The following is a 7,204-nucleotide window of genomic DNA, read 5'->3' as shown; positions in this document are numbered from 1 at the left end:
GAATAAATTAATAAATGAATGAATAAATAAATAAATAATAGTAATAATTAAGAGTACAAGAGTAGATAGTAATAGAAGCTAAACTATTGGTAAGAAAAAAAAAATGAAGTAGTGTTGTAAATGTTTGTATATAAACTCGTAGTGAGGGAATCAAGACTGGGGCTAAATTTGGTGGTGGCAGTGGTGGTGGTGGCGGCGGTGGCGGTGGCGGGGCAGCTGCAGAGGTGAAGAGGCCGTGTTGCGGTTCACGCTGAATTAAGCAGCGGAGCGAGCCTGGCCAAGCTTGATGTAAACAAAGACGCTACTGTGGCTCGAGAATGTCTGATGGTGGTGATGCGAGTGGTGATGATGCTGATGCTGACCATGGAAACGACGATTATGGTAATGATGATGAGGATGAGGAGGAGGATGAGAGAGGGAAGATGAGGAGGAGGAGGAGGAGGAGGAGGAGGAGGAGGAGTAGAAGGAACAGGAGTCATTGAAGTTAAGAGGAAACTGTAGAGATGAGAAATGACCATTTTCTTGCCTGTAATAGAGAAGGAGGAGGAGGAGGAGGAGGAGGAGGAGGAGGTTACACTGAAGTTACGGGGATGTAATAGAAGTTATGGGTTTTCTTTCCTATAATGGAGGAGAAGGAGATAGAGGAAGAGGTAGTGGGTGTCACTGTAGCAAGGGGACATAGAAGTGACCCTTTCTTTGCCTATAATGGAGGAGGAGGAGGAGGAGGAGGAGTTGCTGTCACTGTAGTCAAGGGGCATCTAGAAGTGACCCTTTTCTTTCCTGCAGCGGTGAGTGGGAGTGAGATCCGAGGATAGAGAAGGGAAGAGATGGGCGGGAGGAACGAGGCAGGAAAAGGTGGGTGGTGTGAGTTGGGAATGGGTCGGTCTGAGCCAAGCCTTAGTGGTGGTGGAGGTGGCCGTGACCCGCGTTACTCTGCAGGAAGGCTGTGTGGTGGGTGGGTGGCTGTGCTCACATTAACTAAGCCCTTTGTGGACACACCCATCCTTCCCTTCAGTCACGCTCATCCCTCTGCGGTGCTCTGGTTCATACACGCTAATATAATGCACGACTTTTTCTTCTTTCTTTCTTTCTTTCATGGCAATACACGTTAATATAGTTTTATTTTTCTTCTGTTTTTTTTTTCTTTTTCTTCATTTTAGATTTATTCACTTTATTGTAATGTAGGAACTTCTCTTTCTCCTTTCTTTGCTAATCTTTTAAAAGTCTTTACACACTAATGTAATGTAAGCTTCACTTTTCATTATATCCATCTTTTTCTTTTTTTCTTTCTTTTTTTTTTTTGTTTTTGCTTCCCTTTTTAAGAATTCACGGCATGGTCAGTTTATCGGTGCATCTGTGAACATTGCTCAAAGGAGTGATGGACGGATTGACAGGGAATAAATGACCAGCAGAGGCTTATAATCTTTAACCCTTCATTCACTCAAAGGCCACAGAGATGATTAGTCGGGTTCTCACGGATCTTTTTTCCCCATTGACGAACCAGAGCTCTGACTAAAGTATCACCAGAAGGATAGAAACACCCTTGAAAATCTTGGGACCTTCCATTACAGCCTGTGGAACTTGTTGAAATAAGACTCTGAAACTTGGAGAATACAGTCCGGAAATTTGTAAGCCCTGACTGAAGACGGTTCTTTGGTCCTGATGATGTTGATGGTGATGAATACGGTTGTTAGGACTAGACCGGGTGATGATGGTGGAGTGAAGAGGTAAAGGATAAAGTACAGGCGATGGTGTTAGTGATGAAAAGGGTAGGTCTTGTCTAGGTGATAATGATGATGATGAAGATGGTGAAGAAGATAACTAAAGCTTTGGTGTGGATGATAATGACAATGATGTTAATTAGGATGACTGGTATTATACTGGCGATGATGATAGTGATGATGGTGATGGGACAGAAGTGTGATGATGGCGGCGGCTCCTTTCACGCCCCCAGCCTCCATCCAGTCCGTTATTACTCGGCCAGCAGCTTAGATATCCCCTCCGTGCTGCTCATTACACCGTGACTTTCATTGTGTTTTTTGCCATGAGGAATGCGCCGGGCAGCATGGGCCCCCGCCTGCCGACCAAACCCTAGGGATGCATCTGTCCACACAAGACATCTGCCACGGCGATCCTTAGCGTTCCTGCCCACCGCCGCGAGACTTGAGGGATGTGCAGACCAAGTGTGTGAGATTTATTGATTGATGTGTCTGTGCTTGTATTACTGCTACTACTACTACTACTACTACTACTACTACTACTACTACTACTATTCCTGTCCTTATCGTGCTTACTACTAACGCGGGATTTTGATGGAAGGAGGGAAGAAAAGCGAAGTTAAAAATAGCATAACACGCTGAGTTCTCTAATGTCTCCTTGGAAATGTTACAAGTTAAGTGACAAGACATGATAAGTATATTTCCTGCCCCTATTTTTACTTTTGCATATTAATTAGGTTTGGTTTTTAGTCATTTATGCGTCTTTTATTTTATCTCTTTATTGACTGATTGGTTGATTGATTTGATTTCATTTTTTTTTTTTTACTATTCTTTCCCTTGCTTTCCTCAGTAATTCAAGAACAGTCCTTAAATTTCCTCCGACACACAAAAACGTGGCCACGCCTGATGAATTCATGACAGATCAGATTACTTGAGATTGAGAGAGAGGACACAAAGCACAATGGTTGATAAAACTAATGCTTTATATCAATTGACTTCTGACCGTGACTCTGCATATCACTGACAAACACTCTTCTCTCACGCTCATGTCTTTCTTCTTTTTTCTGCATACGTATATTCATTTGTATTTGTGTGCGAATATCGTTAATGGCATTTCTTTGTTGCTAACCCTTGTAATGCAGCGTAATTGTCTTATTATCGTGTGTGTGTGTGTGTGTGTGTGTGTGTGTGTGTGTGTGTGTGTTTGGTCGTGTTTATGCGATACTGCCGGAAGAATATGGGTAAGGTCAAGCAAAGGTTTCGTAATAATGGAGATTGAAGGTTTCTTGACTGTGTACGGTGTCTGTATGAGAGAGAGAGAGAGAGAGAGAGAGAGAGAGAGAGAGAAATCTTGATGTATACCTGCATGCATCCTTAGATATTCTCTCTCTCTCTCTCTCTCTCTCTCTCTCTCTCTCTCTCTCTCAAGGTAGGACAAGGCGTCAGTGTGACCAACCTAACACAAAATGGTCCCCTTACTGGCGAGATTAAAATAGGAAGAGTAAACAGGAGGAAGGAAGATATGTGAGGGTCAGTATGTGGGCCTACTGTTGGGATATGGGACGGAGGGGGGAGGGGGAGGGTAAGGGGAGAAGGGAAGGAGGGAAGGAGGGAAGGGAAGGATAGGGATGGGGGAGGATCTTATACAAAAAGGACTGGCCCTATAAACGGTCACTCTTGCTTCAATATAATGCCGCGGTGAACTTCCTTCCTTCCTTCCTTCCATCCTTCAGTATGTGAGGGTGTCCTATGCATCCCTTTACCCTCATCCTCTTTCTTTCTCGCTCTTCCTTTTTTTTTTTCTTTGATTTATTTATTTATGTACTCTTCTCCCTTTCTCCTCCCTCTCTCTCTCTCTCTCTCTCTCTCTCTCTCTCTCTCTCTCTCTCTCTCTCTCTCTCTCTCTGGCACTCCATATATAACTTTCTTTCAGTTCCTCATTCTTTTATTCTGCTTTTTCTTCGTGTATCTTTACTATTCTCCTCCTCCTCTGTTGTCGCCTCCGCAGTCTATCTTTCTCTTCCTTTTCTTTCTTCCCTGGATCAATTCATCTTCACTTACTTTCGGCACTCCATATGTTATGTATTTTCCTTCTGTCCACTGTTTCTATCGGCTCTCTCCTTTCCCCCACATCTCTCGCTCAGTAGCCCCCCATTAACCACTGTCTCCCTCCCTCCGCTCCCCGCACACAGCAGAGGTGACGAGGGACGCACTGCCCGGCAAGATGAAACCCAGCATGCCTCTCACTGGACAAGCTGCGAGACACTTCATCGAAACATCTGCTCCTCTCAAAAATCCAGGTAAGAAAAGTTGTTGAGCTGTTACTTTGAACCCCAGGCCGTCCAAGATGTGTGTATTTATAGGTCTGAGCAAGTTTCTCTCTCTCTTTCTCTCACTCTCGTAGGAGGCGACGGGGAAAAAAAAACTAATCTAGATATGCATTTTTTTATAGTCTTACCAAATATTTGAGGTGTGTGTGTGCGTTTGCATCGGATTGTTTTTACTGTTGTTCTTCCGTGGATGTGCGCATGTTCCGTATGATGTGCAGAGTGTGAAAAAAGACCAAAAAACAGCGCATAAAGTCTCTTACGAAGCATGAAACTACATTTTTAAGGGGCTAGGGACTAGGGGAGTAGGGGAAGTCGAGGCGCTGCATCTGGCAACACCCAACGCACGTGCGATCTCGTGGTAACCCAGTGTTGCCAGAACGGGGCTTCCGCTTACCTTTTATTTATCACTTTTTACCTCACCCTCCCTAAGCATCGTCCATTCTGCTAGCGTCCTCGGCCCTGCACCGCGCCAGTGTCTTTATGAGGGGAGGGTGAAGGGTGAGGGCAGCGGGTGAGGAAGGAGGGGGAAAAATGGGTGAGTGTGAGGCGAGGCAGCTCGGGCCAGTCAGGGCGGCCTTGGCGGGACGGTGTGTCAGCCCTGCAAACGCTCGCTACAGTGCTGCCAATGGAGGTAACGGCGCGTACACCTCTCTCCTCTCCCTCCACAGCACCTCCCCTCCTCTCCCGCCTCCATCACCTCTAAGCGCTACCAGACACTCCACTGCCCCCTCCATCATCCCCTCCTTGCCAACGCTAGCTGCTGCTCCCCTACCCACGCCTCTATGCCTCTTCCTGCTCTCCTTCCCCTTCCTCCTTCCTTGCCAGCACACGTTTCCAGATCTCTACTGCATAATCTCCCCCTCCTTCGCCATCCCCCCCTCCTTCGCCATCCCCCCCTTCATCTCACCCCATTTGCTCTCTCCGTCCCCTCCTCCTCCCCCTCTTCTTTCCTCTTTTTATCCTTCATTTTCTTCCCACTTCCTGTGCTTACTCCCGTCTTTCCCTATTTTCATGTTTTCCCTCTACTCTCAGCCTCATGCTTTGCCCAAATAACACACACTCACACTCACACACACACACACACACACACACACACACACACACACACACACACACACACACACACACACGCCCGGTAGCTCAGTGGTTAGAGCGCTGGCTTCACAAGCCAGAGGACCGGGGTTCGATTCCCCTGCCGGGTGGAGATATTTGGGTGTCTCCTTTCACGTGTAGCCCCTGTTCACCTAGCAGTGAGTAGGTACGGGATGTAAATCGAGGAGTTGTGACCTTGTTGTCCCGGTGTGTGGTGTGTGCCTGGTCTCAGGCCTATCCGAAGATCGGAAATAATGAGCTCTGAGCTCGTTCCGTAGGGTAACGTCTGGCTGTTTCGTTAGAGACTGCAGTAGATCAAACAGTGAAACACACAAACACACACAATAACCTTCTCCATATCCTCTCACTTATTTTTACTTTCCTCCTCCTCCTCCTCCTTTTTGACTCCACACTGTGTTTACATACATACTACACTACATTGCATACACGCACAGATAGCCCAGAGTGAACGGTCACTACTACTACTACTCTCGACCTGTGACGGGCTGTGTTTGAAGAGGGCCTTGTCAACCATTGATCATCATCGGGAACTAAGTACCAGGGATCAATGTTGCAAGGGGTTATCAGCGTACGGCGTCCCTACAGGGAAAGTATGCTATCTCAGTGGATTGAACAGAGCTGGGGCCTGATTGACTGCTGCCTCCCTAGAAAGCGCCAGGCAAGGCTGCCGCACCACCCATTCGACATACACACTGTGCATCCACGTACACAATGCACACACAACATGACATTTACCAAGCGTTAACACTTTCCCCCACAAACACAAGTAGTCAGACGTAGATTACACATTTCCTTTTCACTCTACTAAAATTCCATGTGATTTTTTAATATCACGTGGTTTCGCCTTTTTTCCTGCCAGCCTCGGCTGGAGGGAGGTGGTGGGAGGAGCCTTCTGCTTTGCTGTCCTGTCTCTACCACTGGTAGTTAGTAGATAATCTCCACAAACAGCCTAGTAAGGACCTAAGGGTCTGTTGCTGTTTGTCTTCCTTTGTATTCCTCCTCCTCCTCCTCCTCCTCCTCCTCCTCCTCCTCCTCCTCCTCCTCCTCCTCCTCCTCCTCCTCCTCTTGTCATGTTAAAGAATTAAAGAACTTCAAGAAATAGATTGTTTATTTTCTACTGAAAAAATCGCATCACTGAACATCCTTGAGTCAATTTATTACTTTTTCCCTTCCTCTTCACTTTTCCTCTCTGTCTCTTTTGCATATTTATTTTTGTCCACTTCTATTTTTGTGTACAGTAGGGTATTTTTTTTCCTATATCGCTGTTATTTCCTCGTTTGTCTCCCGTAATGGTTCTGGCAACAGTGTTTCTTGTGTCATTTGTATTAATTTTAATGTTTCTTTTTTTCCTCTTACTATATTTATTTGTAATTGTTCTTTTTTCCTCTTGTCTACTTGTTTGTTTGTTGTTGTTGTTTGTGTTTTTACACTTCATCATCTTGTTTATGCCTTTCTTGTTCTTGTTCTTGTTCTTGTACGTGTTCTTGTTCTCCTCCTCCTCCTTCTTCTCTTCCTCTTCCTCCCTTAACATCTCGAGCTTCAATATTACTCACTTCTACCGGGCCAGTTTGGCTTCTACTTTTTAGATGTGGAGGTCGTGGTGTTTTTAGCATCATTTTCCTAACGGGGCACCAAGAGTCTGTTGATTGGGAGCTGCCGACGCCCCTAACCCTCCCTCCCTCCTCCCTAACCTTGCTCCCCTCCCAACTAGGATGCCTGTCTAGTTTGTTGCTTCTAGCCTTCCCCCATCCCCCATCCCTAACCTTGATATCGAGTACCCCTCCTCTCCATCCACTACTTCATATAAATACCCTCTCCCTCTCACCATCCATATCTACTTTTCCAGTATCGTAACTAATGGTATATCCTCCATCCTCTTCCGCCTCCTCTTCCTTTTCTTCCCTTCCACCTGGCAACCCTTCCTCTTCCATCCCCATCACCGACATGCCTTCTAACTTCCTGTGTCCCACTCCCTAACTTGCCCCAACTCCAAACCCCACCACCACCACCTGTTTGCTGCTCTCCCCTGTCCCCCCCATCTAC

The sequence above is a fragment of the Portunus trituberculatus genome, chromosome 40, assembly GCF_017591435.1.
Source record: "Portunus trituberculatus isolate SZX2019 chromosome 40, ASM1759143v1, whole genome shotgun sequence".
In the NCBI taxonomy this organism is placed as follows: Eukaryota; Metazoa; Arthropoda; class Malacostraca; order Decapoda; family Portunidae; genus Portunus; species Portunus trituberculatus.
Note: the sequence above shows the minus strand (reverse complement) of the source record.